This window comes from Chaetodon auriga, chromosome 23 (genome assembly GCF_051107435.1).
Source record: "Chaetodon auriga isolate fChaAug3 chromosome 23, fChaAug3.hap1, whole genome shotgun sequence".
NCBI lineage: Eukaryota > Metazoa > Chordata > Actinopteri > Chaetodontiformes > Chaetodontidae > Chaetodon > Chaetodon auriga.
Genome location: NC_135096.1, coordinates 1,454,012 through 1,473,688, shown reverse-complemented (window position 1 = coordinate 1,473,688; position 19,677 = coordinate 1,454,012). Strand labels below are relative to the sequence as shown.

Sequence of the window (19,677 nt, the reverse complement as noted above, 5' to 3'; positions counted from 1 at the left end):
TTGACCAGCAGAGGTTTTGGTGTCTGATAACATGTCGTGATACTGTTTGCGACTCAAACTTTGATTTGGAGTCAAGTTTCATCTTCGCAAGCAGAAAAACAAGTTTGGAAATCATTGTTAAACAAATCTGTCAAAGACTTTTAGAAAAGTCTTCAAACTTCAACGGTACATGAGAAACAACTGAAAAAAAGGAAACTTTTTTTTTTTATACTTTATTGTGTCAGTACAGTATACGACATTCCTACAATACACATCCTGTTATTTAAATAACTTGACACAATATTTAGTTTTTTGTTATCTTTCACCCGTGTCGCACAGTCAAACACAACCTTTCATAATGTAACCCGCTAGTTACTTCAGAGTTTGGACCAGAGACTAGGTTCGTGGAGGAGGGTTTAAAGACGAAATGACAGACGCAATAACTAAATGGAGCCACAAGGTATGTTGGAAGTGGTCAACTATATTAACAGTAAAATAAAATAAAATAAAATAAAATAAAATTCAGTGCAATGGCATCTGATCACTCAGTGGTTCACAATTTTCCTTTTCCAGTACAAAACCAAATAAAATTGTCCCATTGGAACAGTAACGTTCCTTTAATTGTTCCTTGAATGTTCCTTTAATGTTCCTTGAATGTTCCTCTAATGTTTTCAATGTTCTTGAATGTTCCTTTAATGTCTTGTCGTTGTTAGTCAGCACGCTTTGTGTGTATGTCAAGTCAAGGGAAGGTTCAAAGAGTCAGGGGTCACATGTCAGGTGTGTGTGTGATGGTCCAACCACAGACACTATCAGTTAAGGTGAAGAAGCGGTTGGATGTCCTCTTCCGGCTCAGGTGCTGGTTCCCTACTCCGTTGGCAAGGAAAATCTTCACTTGCTCGCCATCTCCCTCAACCAGCAGAATCCAGATCCACCTCTAAGGGTTTCTATAGGGTCTCAAAAACCTAGCCAAGTCTCTGCCGAAAATAATAGCTCACAGATCCTCGACCACCTCTCTGCTGCAGGTAGGTACACCTTCATGGGTTATTCTGTGTTGATAAGTGAGTTAACAATCGCTGTTTTCGTGACTTCTTATTGACTTTCTCTTCCGTGATTTCCCTCTGCCCGTACCGCTGCTCTGGCTCTGTAGCTCTGACTCTGCGCCGCACTACTCTGCATTCTTCCTCCGCACTGTAACTCTCGCGAGAAGAGGGTGGGACTACTTTCTCTCACAAACCATCTATATAATACAACAAATAAGAATTGAGAGTGTGCGAAATTAATGTTACTGACAGAATAATAACTAAAGAGGGTTAATTAAGAAAAAAAAAATATTTTAAGGGGGTTACAATAACTTAAAATACATATACACAAATACCCCAAATGTAAGCAAAAATATAAATTAAAAAAAAAAAAAAATTACCCAGCAAAAAATATGCACGCAATTACAACAATTACAACACTAATATAAATGCGCACATAAACGGTATGTAGTTTTTTCCTTTTTTTTTTTTTAGGCTTCATCTCTACTGTATGCAGAGGATATATCTAGTTACTTTAATTTAAAACAAGCCCATCTTTTTTCCAACAACTTTTCTTTCTTATTAATTCTATAAGTTACCCTCTCCATCCTATAAATATTCTCTACAGTCTCTAGCCATTTATTTACTTTGGGGGCTTCCAACTTTTTCCAGATTCTTGTTATTTGTTTGAGTGCTGTAATTCTCAGAATCCAAAATAAATATTCTTCATCCTTTCGAAGGCCATTCAAACCTATTCCCAACCATAAAGTGTGTTTATTAAATTGGCCCAATTTCCCGAACATCTGTTCTATTATGTGTATGACTTCTGACCAATACATTTCTATTTTTTTTACATGTAAAGAATATGTGAGTGTGGTCCGCTTTGTCTTCCCCGCATTCCCTCCAGCAGCTAGAATTATTCTGTGTATATTTGCTTAACATCACTGGTGTTCTAAAATACCGTATATTTATCTTCCAAGCATATTCTTGGCAGAAGAGCCATTTTATGTTTGAGAAATGATCTTTAAGACTCTGATTCCACTCGTCATCTGATATAGATGTTTTCAGTTCTATCTGCCATTTATCCTAATGTTATTTATGTCTTTGGTTCTGTAATCCTGAAATATTTGATACATTTGTCCAGTTATATTTTTCAAATTATGCTTTTGATTGGCCTTTATCATATGTCTCAGAATGGGATGGAGATCTCCAGGAGATGTAATTTGGACTTTTTCCTTCAAATAGTTTCTCATTTGCAAATATCTGTAAAAGTGATTCTTGTTTAAACCATATCTATTTACTGTATTTTCAAAAGAATCCATTGCTTCTTCCTTGTACATTTGATAGAATCTTGTGAGGCCCTTACTCTCCCATTTTTTAAAAACATCATCAATACTATTTGGAATAAAATCTGGATCCCAGGCTATCTCTCTTCAACAAGTGATTTCCTGTTCCTTAACTTTGGTTATTTTACATATTTTTCTCCAGATTTTAAATGTGTTATGTACAGAATAACTTTGTGTTTTAATCTGTGCTTTTTTCGAAACTGAGAAAATCAAAGTACTGAGTGATTCAGCCAAATTAAACTCAGTGAGTTTCCATTTGGGTCTCATCTCATTATTCATCCATATTAAAATTGGTCTCACCTGTGCTGAGTAATCGTAGTTAATTACATTTGGTATTGCAAGTCCCCCTCTTTGTTTCTTCTTTTTTTTTTTTTTGTTGCAAAATTTTAAGTTTCACTTTTGGCTTCTTTTCGTCCCATAAAAATTTTCTAAGCAGCCCATCCCAAACATTAAAACTTGTGGGTGGTATGTATGTAGGCAGATTCTGAAATAGAAACAAAAAGCATGGCAAAACATTCATTTTAATGATATTTATCTTTTCAAATAATGTGAGAGGTAAGATTTTCCACCTATTCAGATCTTGCTTTACTAAATTCTCCAGATTCTTGAAATTACAATGATATATTAGGTCTAAATTATTGGGTATGAAAACGCCTAGATATCTCACTTTATTCTGGTTCCATTTAAAGTCAAACTGTTTTTTAAAGTTTCTCTCCAAATGGGTACCGATTTCCATAGCTTCAGTTTTATTTAAATTTAACTTATAACCAGACAGCATTCCATAGTTTCCAACTTCATCCAGTAACGCAGGCAATGAATTATGTATATCTGTGAGGTACACCATAATATCATCCGCATACATTGCTAATTTCTGTTCATCTTCCTTAATTTTTAGACCCTTTGTCTTCTCACTTGCCTGAATCCTCTCCGCTAATGGTTCTATGTATAAAGCAAATAGTTGTGGGGATAATGGGTCTCCCTGTCTTGTACCTCTTTTTACATTAAAAGTCTTAGAAAGGGTCCCATTCACTTTGACTCTTGCTTTTGGTTTTTTATACATATTCTTCATCAAATCAATAAAAGTTTGGTGGAAGCCAAACGTCTGGCACACTCCAAATAAAAAGGGCCATGACACCTGATCAAAGGCCTTTTCAGCGTCTAGCATCAATGTTAGCATTTGTTGTTTTGTTTTTATTGTATAGTCAATTACATTAAGAGTACGCCGAACATTGTCACTTGAAAGACGGTCTTTGACAAATCCTTTTGATCTACATTTAGGAGGGACACGGGTCTATAAGATGAACAGTGTTTTAAATCTTTTCCTTCTTTAGGTATTACAGTAATAATTGCTGAATTCCATGAGACTGGCCAGTTTCCTGTTCGTAGAATTTCATTAAAAACTCTGCATAGAATGGGAGAAAATAAGTACCTGAATTCCTTATAGAATTCACAAGTGAAAGCGTCACTCCCAGGACTTTTTCCAGTGTTGCTTTTCTGAATTACCATTAGAATTTCTGTTTCTCCTATTGACTGTCCTAAATCATCATTCAGTTTATCCGTCACTGTTGGGAGGTTTAAGAGTTCCAAGTACTTTTTCATTTCCTGCTTGTCTACTTCTGCTTCTTCTGGGGTATAGAGGTTTTGATAGTAATCCCTAAAACATGAAGCTATTTCCAACTTGCCCCTCTTACTTATGAAGTTTTTATCTATAATGGTGGTTACTGCAGTTTTTTCTCTCCGTTTCTTTAATTTAGTTGCTAATATCTTCAGTGCTTTTGGACTGTTATCATAGTATGTTTGTACAGAGCATGAGTTTCTTTTCAATTTCTTGTATTTCTATTGTTTCCAAAGCTTTTTTAGCTACAACTAATTGTGTTTGTATATCTTTATTCATCCATTTTTCATGCTCTTCTTGTAATTTCTTTATTTTCTAACGTCCTCTTTTCTTTTTCTCTTTGCCTCTTTTTCCAGAAAGAATATGCTATTATTTCTCCTCTTAATGTTGCTTTAGCAGCTTCCCACAGTATTATAGATGTTACTCCTCCATTATCATTTATCTCCAAATAGGACTTCATACTATTTTTTATTTTTTCCTTAAAACGTTCATCCCCGAGTAAGGAGTTATTTAACCTCCATACCGTTTCTCCTCGTTCCCTCTTCAAATTTAATTCCATTAAAACTGGTGCATGGTCAGCTATAGTTAGAGGTAATATTTTGCATTTTGTGACATTTGAAATTTCATCTTTGAACATAAAAAAATAATCTAATCTAGAATAAACCTTATGTGCATCAGAGTAAAAGGTGAAGGTCTTTCCTGTGGATGTAAACATGCCAGACGTCTAATAGCCCCAACTCTATTTGAGCTTTTCTCATTAAACTTGCTGCTTGTTGTGATTTATGTTTTATTCTACTTTGAGTGTCAACCTTCTGGTTCATCACCAGGTTGAAATCTCCCCCCATTATAGTTTTTCCCTTCGCGTCAGTCATGAGCAGATCTAGAATCCTTTTCAGGAGGTCAACTTCTTTTCCAGGTGAATAAGCATTATGTCTTGTTCTTCTATTTCCCCCATTACAAATACATACCTTCCTTCTTGATCTCTGATACATTTTTCTTTTTTAAACATGAGATTATCTTTAATGAGAACTGCTACTCCTCGTTTAGCTGTTGTGTGGGAGGAGGAAAACACCTGTGCTGAGGCTAATTTCTCCAGTTTTGCATGTTCCACCTTACTCAGGTGTGTTTCCTGGAGAAAAATAATTTCTCCTCCTTCTTTCTTAAGTTTTTGGAGTATTCTCTTCCTTTTTATTGGATTATTTAGGACGTTTGTGTTGAGAGATATACATTTAAGTTTCCCCATTACATTGATTTAGAAAATATTTGTTTGCTTTATATATGTATAGAAAGCCTTTAAACATAAGAAGAAGCCTACAAAGAATACATTCTGTGTGCATAAAAAACACCTGTGACCTGACCAAAATAACCAACCCTGAACTTCCAAATCCTGCCTCCTCTATATGGTTACAGCAATATTCCACATTGTTAGTCTTATGTGGAAAAGGGGGTTAACTTTAATTAACCCCTGCCACGAGATGGTAGATGTGGCTGCAGTTATGGGACTGAGAGTAGAACATACTTGCATGGTCAGCTGCATACAAGTGTAAGGTCCCTCCAAATACTCTTTAATAGTCTATATACCGAGTACAATTAGGCCTCCTGTGCCTTTAATCCCCTTAATTAAAATAATAATAAATAAACAAATAAATCGCCTAAATAAATAAACACCAAGAAATACATCTCTTCTTCACATCTTCGCAGCCCTCTTTTATTTAATATAAAGAGAGAGAGAGAGAGAGAGAGAGAGAGAGAGAGAGAGAGATAACTGTCCACTTAGTTTGAGATCATTTCCATTTCCCAGTTGGAAGTCATTTTCACAGTTTTAACTCCAAGTCTTCCAGAGGTCCGGTTACAGTCTCTCCGCCTCCGCTGTGCTTCTAGTTATGAGTTTTCTGGAATGGCTTGGATTGAGCCTCCGCTGCGCCCACCAGCACGTGATGCGGCCTCGGGTTGGTGGTGGAGAGTATTCCCTGCTCCTGTCGGTGCGCTTCTGCATCCTCCAGGGTGTTGTATGTCACGGACTTTTTTTGTTCTTGTAACAGGTGTTTTACCGTCACATTTGTGGTCACCTGTCTCTCCTCCAGCTGATTGATCCTTTGTTCAGCTTCTCCAATATTCCTCACAGCCTCCCCTAGAGTAGAGCGGACTTCATTCACGTCTTTCCGCATTTGCTTCATTTCTGATGAAAAGTTTTCGAAGTCCAACCGGAGTTCCCCAATCTGTTTGTTAATATCTCCTTTGAAGTCCGTCAGCATACTTTTGAGGCTTTGTTCAAGCCTACTCATTTCCATTTCTTTTGATTTGTTTGTCACGTGCGTTTCCTTTGTCTTATTTCCAGCCCACATTTCCTGAGTAACTGCTCCAGATCTCAGATTCATACCCCTTGACAAATATGATTGAAGTATTCATTACACTTGAGTTCTAATTTGAGCTATTTTCAAAGTTACATTTGGAGGTTTGTGAGGAGCCTCACTCACAGTGACATCCACTCACGTGCAGTCAGACCGAAAGTCAGTTGAAAAAAAAAAGGAAACTTGATCAACATGAACCAGAGACGCAGAATTTATTGTGAAAAATCAGTTTGATTTTAATGGAGATTTTCTGTCCTGCAGCTTCTTCGTATTCGATGGAAAAAGAGGAAAAATAACGACAGAAAAATGGGTTAAAAAACTGGACTGAGGAGGCTTCATCATCACCAAAAATGAACCACAAAATAATGGAAATGATTTGAAATTAAAGATAATTTCTCTTATTATGTCTTACATCAAGGCTGGTTAAATGCACAATGTGCTGACTTTATTTATTGAATGTTGGATGGTGGAGATGGTTGCAGGTGGACTTGGTATTCTGATAGTCTTTTCCTCATGTACTAACAGTTAATAAATGAGGAATAGTTGCAACTTTAGAATAACGTCCCAATAACATATATAAACTATTAACTGATACTTAGCAAGTCATTAGTAAGCAATTCACTAATAGCTTGTTCATGATCTATTACTAGTTTATAAGGTATAGTTATAAATCATTAACATACAGTTAACAAGTCATTTATGACTCATTAACTAACAGTTTATTAATGGTCTATGAACTATCTATAAGGTATCGTTATAAATCCCTAACAAACTATTAACAAACGCTTAACAAGTCATTAATAACTCATTAATTAACAGTTTACAAATGATCTATTAACTAGTTATAACGGATAGTTATTATAAAGTGTTACCTAACTTTCATTCTGGCTACTTATACAACGTCTGCTTGACGTTCATTAATTACGTACCAAAAATGTATTTTAATGACGTCTATATAACATTGAAAGTTTAACATCTATTCAACGTCTGGAAAAGACATAAAAAAACCCTTTCATTCTGGCTTCTCTGAGGACACCTTCTGGATGTACGAAGAACACGTCTTTTTGACGTTTTTTGGACCACTTTTTGCTCACTGGGGTGTGAACACTGTCTATAGATTCTGGCATAATGAACCCAGATGCTCATGTGAATCATGTCCACTGAAACAAATATGATCATCAGTTTATTCAGTAGTTCTGATCTCTAATACAGAATATTTCTGACAATGTATTGTTACGTTTTGTTGCAGACATCAAGTGTTCAGATCCCGACTCTGCCGACCCAGAGGTGAGCGAGAGATCCACTTCATCCTTCCAACAGGTAATTACACACTTATTGTTTTATTTGGAATCAAGTATATGTCTCACCTGGGTCCAGTGCATAAATAAAATGCCTTTTTCACTGTATTAAAACATTCGGTTTGAGTGAAGTGAAATTACCATAGCTTGTTTGTAAAGACCTTAGCAGAAAAAGTTAGCCATAGCATTTGTTAGCACTTAGGCTGTGAGAGTCTTGAGTGTGTTTCAGGTGATGTCCTCATATGGGCTGATGCACCATTTTGCATTTCTAAACAACAACTATTACCATTTACATTATAATGAATTGCATTATCATTGTCTGTTACAGTAGTCTGTCATTCCAAACAAATACTTAATTCTGTCATTTCACTTCAGGCCAGCCAGGCCACAGGAGTTGTCCCCTTCCACCAGACAGTTACGGCAGAGCAGGTAATATGCTGCCTTTCATTCAAATATTTCATTTTGTTTGACTGGCGATATTTACTATGTGAGGAGGAAGACTTAGGTTCTTTCCATCTGATTCTTGATTTGGACAATGTAGAGCAAGTTGCCGTATGCAAAATCTAAGGCAGCATCATGCGTGGTGTGAAGAACGTTATGATGCGGCCAAGAAACAGATATCTGAGAGAGGGAAGCAGATGACTTCAAGTATGACCACCAGAATGAATTGTTCTGTGAGTATGCAAATCCAAGCAAAAGTCAAACATTATTTTGATTATGTTCAAATTAATTATTTTCAAGGCATTTACTGTACAACAACATTATTTTTATAACATCCATGGGCATACAAATGGAGCTGAGTTTCTCTTATTCACTAGTTTTTTCAGTGCATGCATCATGGATCAGAGACAGTTGCAAGTTGCAACAGATTTTTTCTCTCAAACTATTTGTTTGAATTGTATGCAGTAGGTGAGTCAAAAAAAAAAAAAAAAATACAAAACAGGTATGCCATGTTCTTCTTTATATCACACACCGTTGCATCACATCGCACAGTGAGAAGTGTTATACTTCAGGGATCACTGTCCTAATAGTCACAGGTCGGTTTGTGAGGCATAATATCTTTAGAGTGTCAGGGAAGATATTTAATTATTTCCAACCTAATATAGCTGGGGATGAAAATGTCTATTTTGAATTTTAATTGCATTATTCATATTGGTTTTAAAGGTTGAACATCACTTGTTTGATGATAGTGGATTTCATGATGGACGCTCTGCAAGCTTAAGTGACCAGGTAATAAATATGACACAGTAGTTAAGACAAACAACAATTGTATTAAGGAATTCAAGTGTTACTATTAATTTAATGTTTTCAACGACTCATCACTTCCTGGTTGTGTTATGCACAATGTGATGGTAGTGTTGGGAGAATGATACCCTAGCTATTATATAATAAATGTTAAGATGCTTTTTTCTCCACTTTCCTTCAGACCTCTTCTGATGAATTTTCAGATCATAAAAATTATGATGATATCGACTATGTTCGAAACTCCAGTGGCAGTTCCTCAGACACAAGTCTTTGTAGTCCGGACCTAAGAATTACAGAAACCCCTGTTCCCCGAAAAGTGCTAAAGGACATGCCACTGGGGATAGCTTCAGCATTCAGTTGGGAGATCACCAGTTTAGAGTCCAGTTCGTCATTGAGGAGCAGCAGTCCAAGTACTTCAGCGATAAGTTGCAGTGCCAGCTCATCAGGGAACACATCACACAGTTACAGCTCCATAAAAGTTGCACCATTGCCAAACATGGCAAAACAAAGCAAGTACAATAAGAAGCAATATTGTCTGTATTGTAAAAAGGCCATTTCTAAATTGGCGAGACACCTCGAGTCCACCCACGGCACACAGCCTGATGTTGCAAGAGCTTTCAGTTTTAATAAAAGATCCCGCGAAAGAAGAGATTTGTTACGGTTTCTTAAGAAGAGAGGAAATTTTGACCATAATGCTACCGTGGCAAGCCGTTGTGCTGGAGAAATGGTCGCTTGTCGAAGACCCACTACCACAAGACAGTCTGATGACTACTGTCATTGCAAGTTTTGTCAAGGACTGTATGCAAGAGGTTGCCTTTGGAGACATGTGAAAAACTGTCTATTGAAGGAGAGGCTCCTGCTGGGCAAAAACGGATCCAACTGGACTTACTGAAGCCTGATCAAGTTCATGAGGCTGTTTGGAAGATTGCCTGTGAAATGAACCAGGATGACATTTCCTTGGTAGTAAGGAGTAAAAGAGACATTCTTAGCCTTGGCAAGTCACTGTACAATGAGAGAAGGAATGATGACATACGGCAAAAAATGAGAGAGATGGCAAGATTATTGATAGCGGCTAGAGCTATAACCCCTTTGAAGACCACAGAAGACCTTGTTATGCCCAGTAACTTTCCCCATGTGATACAAGCAGTCAGAGCTGTTGCTGGTTATGAGTTGGAAAGCAACTCATACAAAATCCCATCCTTGGCTTTGAAATTGGGGCACAGTTTGGCCAAAGTTGCTGGAATTGTGCAGTGCAGTGCCATCATTGCAAATCGCCATGCTGTTGCTGGGTCAGCCAAGCAATTTGCCACTCTGTATGAGAAAAAGTGGACAGGGTCCATTTCAGCTGCTGCATTGGGTACACTTCAACAAGCCAAATGGAATAAACCACAGGTTTTGCCATTTACACAGGATGTTTCACTACTGCACAAGTTCCTTGCTTGTGAGTGTGCAAAGTGCATGAAGGACCTGGAAGAAAACCCCAACAGCATAACCTTTGGAAATCTTGCTAAAGTGACTTTGACACAGGTAGTACTATTTAACAGAGGCAAGGGGAAGTTTCAAAAATGGAGCTCCAGGCTTTCACATCCCGGAATCGTACAGAGTTGAATCCTGACATTATGATGTGCCTTACCGAGTTAGAAAGGAAGCTTGCAAAGCATTTTGACAGAGTTGAGATTTGTGGTAAAAGGTCAAGAATGGTACCAGTGCTCCTCACACCTGACATGATCGCTGCAATGGACCTCCTTGTGAAAAACAGGAATGAGTGTCAAGTCCGCACAGAGAATGTGTATTTGTTTGCACGCCCAGGTGTCCTTTCCCATTACAGAGGCTCTGACGGCTTTCGCAAGTATGCAAACCAATGTGGTGCAAAGTACCCAGAGGCACTCACGTCAACAAGATTGCGGAAACAAGTTGCTACTTTGTCCACAGTACTAAACCTAAAAGAAAATGAAATGGATCAACTTGCCACCTTTCTTGGACACGACATCCGTGTCCACTGAGAATTCTACCGGCTTCCAGAGAATACCCTGCAGCTTGCAAAAGTAAGCAAACTTTTGATGGCAATGGAAAAAGGAAAGCTGTCTGACCTGCAGGGGAAAGGACTGGATGACATCGAGATCAATCCTGACGGTGACAATTAGTTTGGAAAATAGTATATAAAGCTTCAAATATAACATTAATGCATGTTCAGCCTTTAATTTAAATACTTTGCCCTGACTGTTTTTTTACCCAAGCAGATGAAGTTGCCACGAGTGATGATGATTCCAGCGAAGAAATCTTTGCTGACTTACATCAACACAAAGGCATCCTGATTTGCACAGTTTGTGATAATTACGTTATGAGACTGGAGACAGTTAATAGATGCCTGATAATCGCGTTAGATGGGCTTAAGGAACAACAGTAAATAAATTAGAGAGGATGGGAGACACAATCTGTGTTCTGGAAACTTTGAGAAAAGATGGACAGGTTGAAGTCAATCAGGTATAAACAGCAAAAAAGGAAAAGAAATTAGTGAAGGATAGGAGACACATAAGAAAGCAATGGAGAAAAGCAACATTAGATGAGAAATAGGGAATTATGTTTTGCAATAAGAGCTAAGATTTCAGTTAGTAGTACTCTGGAGGGCAGAACAACTTAAGAGGAAGGTAAAGAGGAGGGAGCAAGTCATGATAGTTTTTTTTTATGGGGATCATTTTAACTTCGTTAAAGGGATGGGGAAAAGGAGGTAACCTCACAGCTTTGAAGCAAGAAGTGAAGAATATTAAGCAGACTCTCAGATTTTGGAGAGAATAGAGAGATGGACCCTTCTCCTCATATACCAATGTTAGCAAAGCTACTTTACTTTGGACATTTGGTCAGGTAGAAGGAGGTGGAGGCTAAAGTAAAGCGTTCAATAGCCTCCTCAGATAAACAATAGGGTTAGTAACTTGACTGACCAGAGGAAATGTAATACAGAGAGATTTTCATATTGATAAGGAAGCTCAGGCAAACCAATATGGGGCAAGATAGGTCTCAGAGAAAGGAGGAAGCTGGTAATGGAGCAGGTACATCAACAAGAGGAAAGAGTAAGTCATACAAAGGCTGGCACAGGCTAAGCAGGAAAAGTGGATGAACTGGGAAAGTGTAGGGAAGAGAGCTAAGCTGGAGGGACCTGTGGTGCATGGAGGAATAAGTATAAAGTTCCTGATGGAGACTACTTATGATGTGCTGCTGTCACCACAGAACCTGAAACAATAGGTAGATGGGTACCCATCATGATCTCTGTGTCATATCTATAAGGTTGGTATACATGGCAACTAGGCTTTTGTAAAGTAGCAGGTATTGAAACGAGAAGACTAAAGGGGAATTCAGTGTGTATTTCAGTGCAGACATTTAATTTGAGTCAGGCCACATAAAGGGTGCTACAGATCGTGAGATGTAGGTACATTTGGGATGAAAGCTTGTTCCACGGGAGATAGTTGGGACTAATTTCAATCCTGGCTCAGTGTTGTGGTCTGTACGTCAATGATGGAGGAGGAGGCTTGTGAAAGGACAAGCTTAGATATGAAGAGTTGGTGGCAGAAAGTGAACAGCAGGGATGGTTAGAGTCTGTCCTGTAGAAGTTGGATGCGGAGGCGTTATAGCATAATAGCATGGTGATGATGATCCTCTATCTGATTTCAAACAATCACATTGTGAAGAGTAGTTCTACATTTATGAATTTATAGTCAGATTGTTTACATGTGAATACCCATATCTTATGTAGAATTACATACTGCCTGACATGGTTACTTACATTGCAAACAAAAAAGCAAGCAAACCCATTGCATTCAAACTCATATTTTACTGTTAATTTTCAGAGGTTCAAGAACTAAGACTTCTGGTGACCCAAGCCACACACTTGACTCAACCACCCTGGACAACATGGAGGGCACCTCTGCCTCAACCTCACTGGACAACACAAACATCAGCGACACTCAACCAAGAAATGGTAAAATATAAAAGGCACTCAAATACAAAATGTTTGAAGTGAATGTACTTGTGATAAACAGAAAAGTTTATTCTCATGGGAGGCAGTATGTGAATGCATGCTTTTATCATTACACATGTTCTAATTCATACTTTTAGATTCCCAGCAGAACACAGCACTTCAAGTGGGAACATCCCAAAGTTCCTTGAAATGCTCCAGTGGAAAACAAGGTTAAAGAACATATTGTATTGACATTATTATCTACAATATACTTTATCATATCCTGCATTATTCACATTAGCAAAGCCATTGTTCAGTTGTTAAAAGTTTTTGTTTTGTTTCCATTTACGACAGCTGGGAAGGTGAGAAGCAAGTGGACTGATGATGAAGTGAAGGCTGTTGAATGGCACATGTTTCAATTCATAACAAGCTGCAAAGTACAGGTGAAAAGGACTGTCATTATTGTCTCCAGGCAGAGCCAGAAGCTCTGAAAGACAGAGACTGGGTTGCCATCAAATACTACATTCCCAACAGAATCATAGCATTAAAAAGGAAGATGAATAAATAGAACTATAAAATGCAAACTGCGGCCGAGGTACAGTTCAGTATCAGTTGAACTTGATGCCAAATATTCAGATTAATTAGCGCAGTTTTTTTTTTTTTTTCAACCCTCCACTCTCCTGGTTTTATTCACAGTACCTGTCATAATTTCTTTCTAGATTCATACTGTGCTCTCAGTTTTAACAAGCAATAGAGATTGTTTTTGAAGGGATTGTTACCTCTACGGTTGTCTCTGTAGTTTTAAGCATAGTGTTGTTCTTACACATGTGACCCTAAGTTGTTGAATCTGGTTTTTGAACTATGAAGAAGTCATGTTTGAATGGGAGCTCAATGAAACAGGTTTCATATATAGTTACTTGTATTAATGTAAATGTGATGTAAATTCTTTACATTACTTTATGTAGACAGACCTGCTGAAAACATTGTTCATAGCAGCTGTAAGCTTCAATAGAAGGTTTGTAACGGACTGACGGAATATTTGTTTGGGGTGCCAGTTAGGTCAGCGTCTAACAATACGTCGTCAGGGTGTGAGTCAGTATTTTTTTTTGTTTGTTTGTCAGTCGCACATAAAATATTAAAATACAAGCAGAATCAACAACCAACAATGAAGCAAGCCACAAACAACACAATAACACTGCGTATAGGGTTGAATGCACACTGTGTATTAAAGAAATAATCAACCAGCAAAATAGCAACAGAGCAAACAAATCATGCCACAACAACACATCAGCAAATCATCAGTCCGATCCATGAACTCAAATAACTCCAGTCCGTTTTTTCCCCTCCCCAGAAATCCCAAAACAAAAAGTACTTCCTTTTCCTCAGTTCAGTTCAATGTAAAAAAAATAAAAATAAACCTCTTGGTTCAGAAGGACGAAAAAATCAGTTCAATGTTCTCACAACAAAACAGGAAGAAGAAAAAAAAAAGGACGAAAAATAACTCACGGCTACCCGGAGTCACCTCACCAGAGTCCAGTCCAGTTAAGTCCAGTCCACGTCTCCGTCAAGTCGGTCAGGAGTCATCCCAGCAGTTGCTGCAGCTTGCGGAGGAGAGATCCACGGCTCCTTCGTTCCGGTGTTTTAACAACCAGGATTACAACCACACGGCTTCCAGTGCATACGCGGACTTATTGCAACGAAAGAAAAGAAGCACGGCAAAACGCTGACCTTCGGCAGGACGGCCTCACCGCTCCCTCGTCGGACTATGCGCGCCATCTTGGATTTCGTCATCAACCTAGGACGACTAGGTGTCGGCCACCATTGGCTCCGGAGCGGAGGTGTGTATGTGACGGCGAAGGGGTGTGTGCGTGTGGGGATGAACGCGAGTAACCTCCCGTGGTAGTGACAGCTGATCGCTACAGGTTAAGTGTGTTCTTTTTTGTAGAAAGATACCAAAGAGACATTTCCTGGTTCAGTTCAAACATGCTTTGTCTACAGCACTGCCTTACACCATGGAGGAAAGGAGGCAAGATTTCTGTATTGTCGGTGGTCCTTTCTGGGTGTTATTTACATATTTTGCCAGCAATTAAAAAACAAAGAAAGGCAGTAAGTGTTCCATGTTTTTATTCACATGAACATTTACTACAAAATTCATAAATGCAATACAGTTAAACTTAAGAGGTAGACTGACCACATTTTTCAGCTATGTCTCTTTTTTGAAGAGTTTATACAGCTGAGTTTCACTGTGTGGTATTAACCTGTGAATATCTGACATTTCTGTCAGAGGTTTGGGAGCATGACGATTGTTCACATATGTCTATTATACAGATATTAAAAAAAATGTAACAGATATTTTAAATATCTGTAACAGGAGACAAGGTCTTTATAAGTCACATATACTTGAAAATTTTGTGTGTATCCAACGGGTTCACAATTCACCTAAACATGACATATCAGTGTGTAATGTATAAGCACTTATATTTCACATAAACCTGACAATGTCCTCACAAGTAGCATTAAATTCAGGTTTGACCAAAATATAGCCCTAGCCCAAATCTCAACACATAGACATATTCCTGGAAGTATGGGTCAGAAACACACTGATTCCCAGGCCTCTAGGACCTTGAGAAAGGCACGTCCCCATTTTTCACATTTTTGCCACGTGTCCTGATATTTCCTGTAAACATGTATGCACGTGTGTGTGTGTGTGTGTGTGTGTGTGTGTGTGTGTGTGTGTGTAAGTCTGTCTGTGTGGCCCAAAATAATAATAAATAAAACAAAATAATAATAATTTAGGTCTACCATGGTCGGTCACATGATCCACAACGTGTCCTCACTCTGCTGTCACTGCCCTGAAGTGCCTAGACATGCCCTGCTGCTAATCGCTAAGCTGCTCGAGACGGCCACTGCTAGTCTCGCGAAACCGAAGAAGATCCGAGGGAGTAAACAACTGGTCCGGTGAGTAGGTTTTGCAGCGGTATTCGATTGTGCACAGTGTGTTCTCGCAAGATGACTGATGAAGTGAAGTGAGCAATGAGCATCCCCCCCCGCACGTGCCAGCACTCCAAGGTACACTTCTGCCAGTACCGTCCACACCGTTAACAGTCATAGACATATACACGTAGACGCCGCATTGAGCTGGTTGGGCTGTTGCTGGATATGTCAGCGTGTCCGCCATATTGGATGCGGTCGACCTGCTCCGTAAACTAATGCAAGGAAATGGACCGAACTTCATAAAGCGCCTTTCTACAAACTGATTTAACGTGATGCCTTGAATTCACCCATTCACACAAACACACTAATATATTTGGGAAACAAATAGGCATCAAAAACATCATATGTAACTTTTAATGTGATGTGATAATGGTTATAATCTTACAGTATTTTGCGACATTTCACTATAGCAATATAAGGTTGTACCACAGGAAGACTTGGGAGGAAACAAATTATAGTCTTGAAGTATTATACATGGATGGTAGCAGTACCATAGAACACCACAGAGGTATTAAATAACTATTATGCACCTTAAACCTTGATGATACATACTAAAGAGATCTTATAGGATTCCTATAGACCTTTTTTCGTTAGAGTACAAAAGTACCAAACCAGGGCATGTTTTTTAAGTTGTTACAGCTATCAATGTATGCAAAACTGTTATTGTGATGATAAATATTGAAATATTAAATCTGGTTATTATCTGTTTATAATAACCAGATCCTGAATTTTAGATGTGACATCGGGGTTTTCTGAATAAAGAGCACAAACATTTACATTTCACTGATTTTGATTAATCATTGTCATATTCAATGATTGCTGAACCTATATACATACATATATCTATACAGGGGTGGCATTAATGAACATATATACATACATATATCTATACATATATCTGTACATGGGTGGCATTGATGAACATATACATACATATATCTATCAATCTATACATTTATACAACTAGTCTCTGTGTGTGTACTGCGTGTGTGTGTGTGCATAAGCTAAAAGCCTTGGAAACTGGGCACAGGCAGGGGTTCGGTCTCCTGGACAAGCTGGGAACAGTACGGTGACAAGGTCTCCTGTGCCTTCTTTGAGGTCTGAGACGTCCTGGTAGCCAAGGGCTAAAGTGAAGGATGAAATATAGAAATGGTGTCACTGTGTAAAACTAAATACATCACTGACTCCTTCACATTCAGGAAGGGAAAACATTGTTAGCATAGTGTGGCACTGAATGATCTAATCCTTACAGCCTATACACCTACCCTGTGGAGATGAGCTGGGAAACTGAAGACAGAAGGAAAAGCTCCGTCTCTGATCCTGACTGTCTGACCTGTCCTGTCAAAATCCTCTGGTCTGAAGTGTTCACTGCAGAGCACGGATGACTGACTAGCAGAAAACCCTTCCCGCCGGACAGCTGTTTCCCACTTCTTTCTGAGCTCTTTATTTTTGGGAAACCTACAGAGTATAGGAAGAGTTAACCAACTAACAATTCACAGTATTTATACGCGGGACTTCATGTTATAGCCACAAAGTCAGCATATTCTGAACGTAAAGTTATGTTATAATGGACACATACAATCAAAAGTTTTTTTTTTCATTCTTACCTGTGAAAGGTAATCCCTTGCGATCGAGTTTGGAGTATAAACCTGTTGGTTCAATTCCACACAAGAATGCGGCATCTTCTCTGCTCGCTCTTGTCACATTCAATATGGCGGCGAAGTTGACGTAGGATTCCAGCGCTCAATGCGGCATCTACGTGTATATGTCTAAGGTTTAACCTAGAAAATTAAATTCAGGCCCAAAGATAGTGACAGTGGTGTTCCACAGTAAGGAATATCATGATAAACAAAATGTGTAACTGTCGTAAATGTCTGTTGGCCTCCAAATTTATCTCTGCGATATTCAACAACCTCCGGTCTGCCTACAAAAATACGTCATCACTGTGTCGCGGTGCTGAGGTAGTTAAACAAGAAATGAAACAAGCGGGCGATAAATTTGCTGCTGCTTATTTGTAAGACAACTTGGAGACCTGTGCTACCACATGAGACAGCTGGGTCCCTAAAGATAACTTGAGCTTCGGTAAGTATTGCATTTAACTTTTGTGTACATACGTATAATGTTATCATCCTTTGGGGTGTAACACAGGTGATGGTAAAGTGAGCCAGTTCTGTTAAGCCGCTAGCCGGAGCCTTTTCCTCTAAAGCAAGCTGTGAAATAGTTTGATAGCTGATTCTATTTAATATTTTTAACTGTCTGCCCCGACAGGATCTGTCCACCTGCCAGGTACCTGGGTGGTGTTGGTCCAAACTTCCGGGGAACCTAGCTCCTGTAAGATGATTTGGCGATGTGTATTTTTACGATATAAAAATATTGAGTCTTTATTTATACTGTTTAATTGTGTTTATGTATTTTCAGGATGTATATATATATATTTTTTTATCTCATTTAAAAGAAACAGTGTCTGTAAACTGTAACTCATCCTTCAAAAAAAAACTCCTTTTATCAGTGCAGCTTTTTTCTGGTATAAATTGGTGATTTTCCAATAAAATGCATTTACGTGAATCCAGTGAAGTTTATTTCTTAAATCAAGATTATGTATCTTCTACAAATGACACCTCAGCTTGAAAAATGTATGAAATGTTAAATGAAGATTGTTTCTTGTAAAATACAACTCAAAACAAGATCATTTCAAGATTGTTTGACTTCAGATATTTAAGATGCATTGTCTTAAAACAAGTCCCTCCATCTTGCTGAAATGTTACTTGTTAAGTGAATTTATCTTAAATCAAGTGGGATGAAACATTTTGACTAAAAATAAGACGAATAGATTTGGTAAGATTTTGAGTTTTTGCAGTGTAGCACTCTTGATGCTATTCATTTGTTGCAACCTCTTTTAAGCAATTTTGATACACAGCACTACTTATGTTCAAACTCTTCACCATATTGTCCTTTTCATTCTATTCCAGCCAGGTGAGGACCCTGTGCTATACCTGGAAAAGCGGCCTCTCTCCTCACCGGTGCTGATCTTTGATGGAACAGTCGGCATTGTCGCTGTGGGAAACGTTCCAGTGAGCACCCTCCCCCAGGAGGATGTTGGTGTTAATGGCATACTACTACACTTTGCACTTGACGTACCCAAAATGTGTTGCAACACACCTCTCTGTCATTCAAACCGAGGTAGCTGGTGATGCCGTCCACGACCAAGATGCCACTAGCGCATATAAGAAAGCAATAGCTGAATGGAAATCATTCACTGAAAAATAGGTGAATGCAGCATTGCTGTCAGGACAGTTGTGCTGTGCTTGGTTTGGATCGCAGCACCTTTCAATAGTTTGTTTTGCTCTGACTTGACCAGCTGTTCTGCATGTTTTGTACAGCGTCTTATGGTTATTTGCTGAAATGCCTCACCAGGGGTCCCACTCATCCTTAAAAGGTTATATTTGTATTTTCTGGAGGTCTCAAATGTTATACGGCACTTTAAGTGAGTCAGGTTGACCATTTTGTGATTTCTTTTATTCGTTTTTAGTGGATCATCTTGTTTTGGCATTTACTGTGTTTGTGTGTGTGTGATTTCTGTGCCAAATTAATTTGGTCTTTGTTTGGGCCACAAAAGAATCTTAAAATGCTTTAATTCTGATTTTAAGATTGTGGAACAACCCTGACACAGTGTTGATGGTGTAGTTATTAATCCTGAGAGTTAAATAAATGTTGGTGCTTATCATCCATGCAGTCCTAGTTGTGATTTCAGTAGAGTCAGTCAAGATGTATAATCTTAGAATAAGGTCGGGTTTTAAGTTTTTGGGTTTAGTTTTAATCATACTGCACTAGTACTGAGTAATCTTTACTTAAATTAGTTTTTCTTGTTTTTAAACCTT

General features: G+C 38.4%; 1 protein-coding gene and 3 long non-coding RNA genes across 4 annotated transcripts in view; 3 read left to right on the top strand and 1 right to left on the bottom strand.

Annotated features, from left to right (window-relative positions):
• Positions 1 to 14,571, bottom strand: part of LOC143315904 (NLR family CARD domain-containing protein 3-like) — an 84,266-nt gene extending 69,695 nt beyond the window's left edge. Inside the window, exon 1 of the mRNA XM_076723470.1 lies at positions 14,333 to 14,571. The gene's annotated coding sequence lies outside the window, so the exon portion shown is untranslated. The remainder of the gene's footprint in view (positions 1 to 14,332) is intronic.
• On the top strand, positions 7,494 to 9,293 carry LOC143316229 (uncharacterized). Its single transcript, XR_013076269.1, has 4 exons — positions 7,494 to 7,630; positions 7,984 to 8,037; positions 8,773 to 8,838; positions 9,035 to 9,293. It is a non-coding gene; the product is annotated as an uncharacterized LOC143316229 (long non-coding RNA).
• LOC143315912 (uncharacterized) lies at positions 12,677 to 13,255 on the top strand. Its single transcript, XR_013076201.1, has 3 exons — positions 12,677 to 12,826; positions 12,964 to 13,035; positions 13,160 to 13,255. It is a non-coding gene; the product is annotated as an uncharacterized LOC143315912 (long non-coding RNA).
• On the top strand, positions 14,374 to 19,500 carry LOC143315913 (uncharacterized). The gene is made up of 4 exons (XR_013076202.1): positions 14,374 to 14,643; positions 15,602 to 15,763; positions 18,068 to 18,130; positions 18,769 to 19,500. It is a non-coding gene; the product is annotated as an uncharacterized LOC143315913 (long non-coding RNA).
• The last annotated feature ends 177 nt before the right edge of the window (positions 19,501 to 19,677 follow it).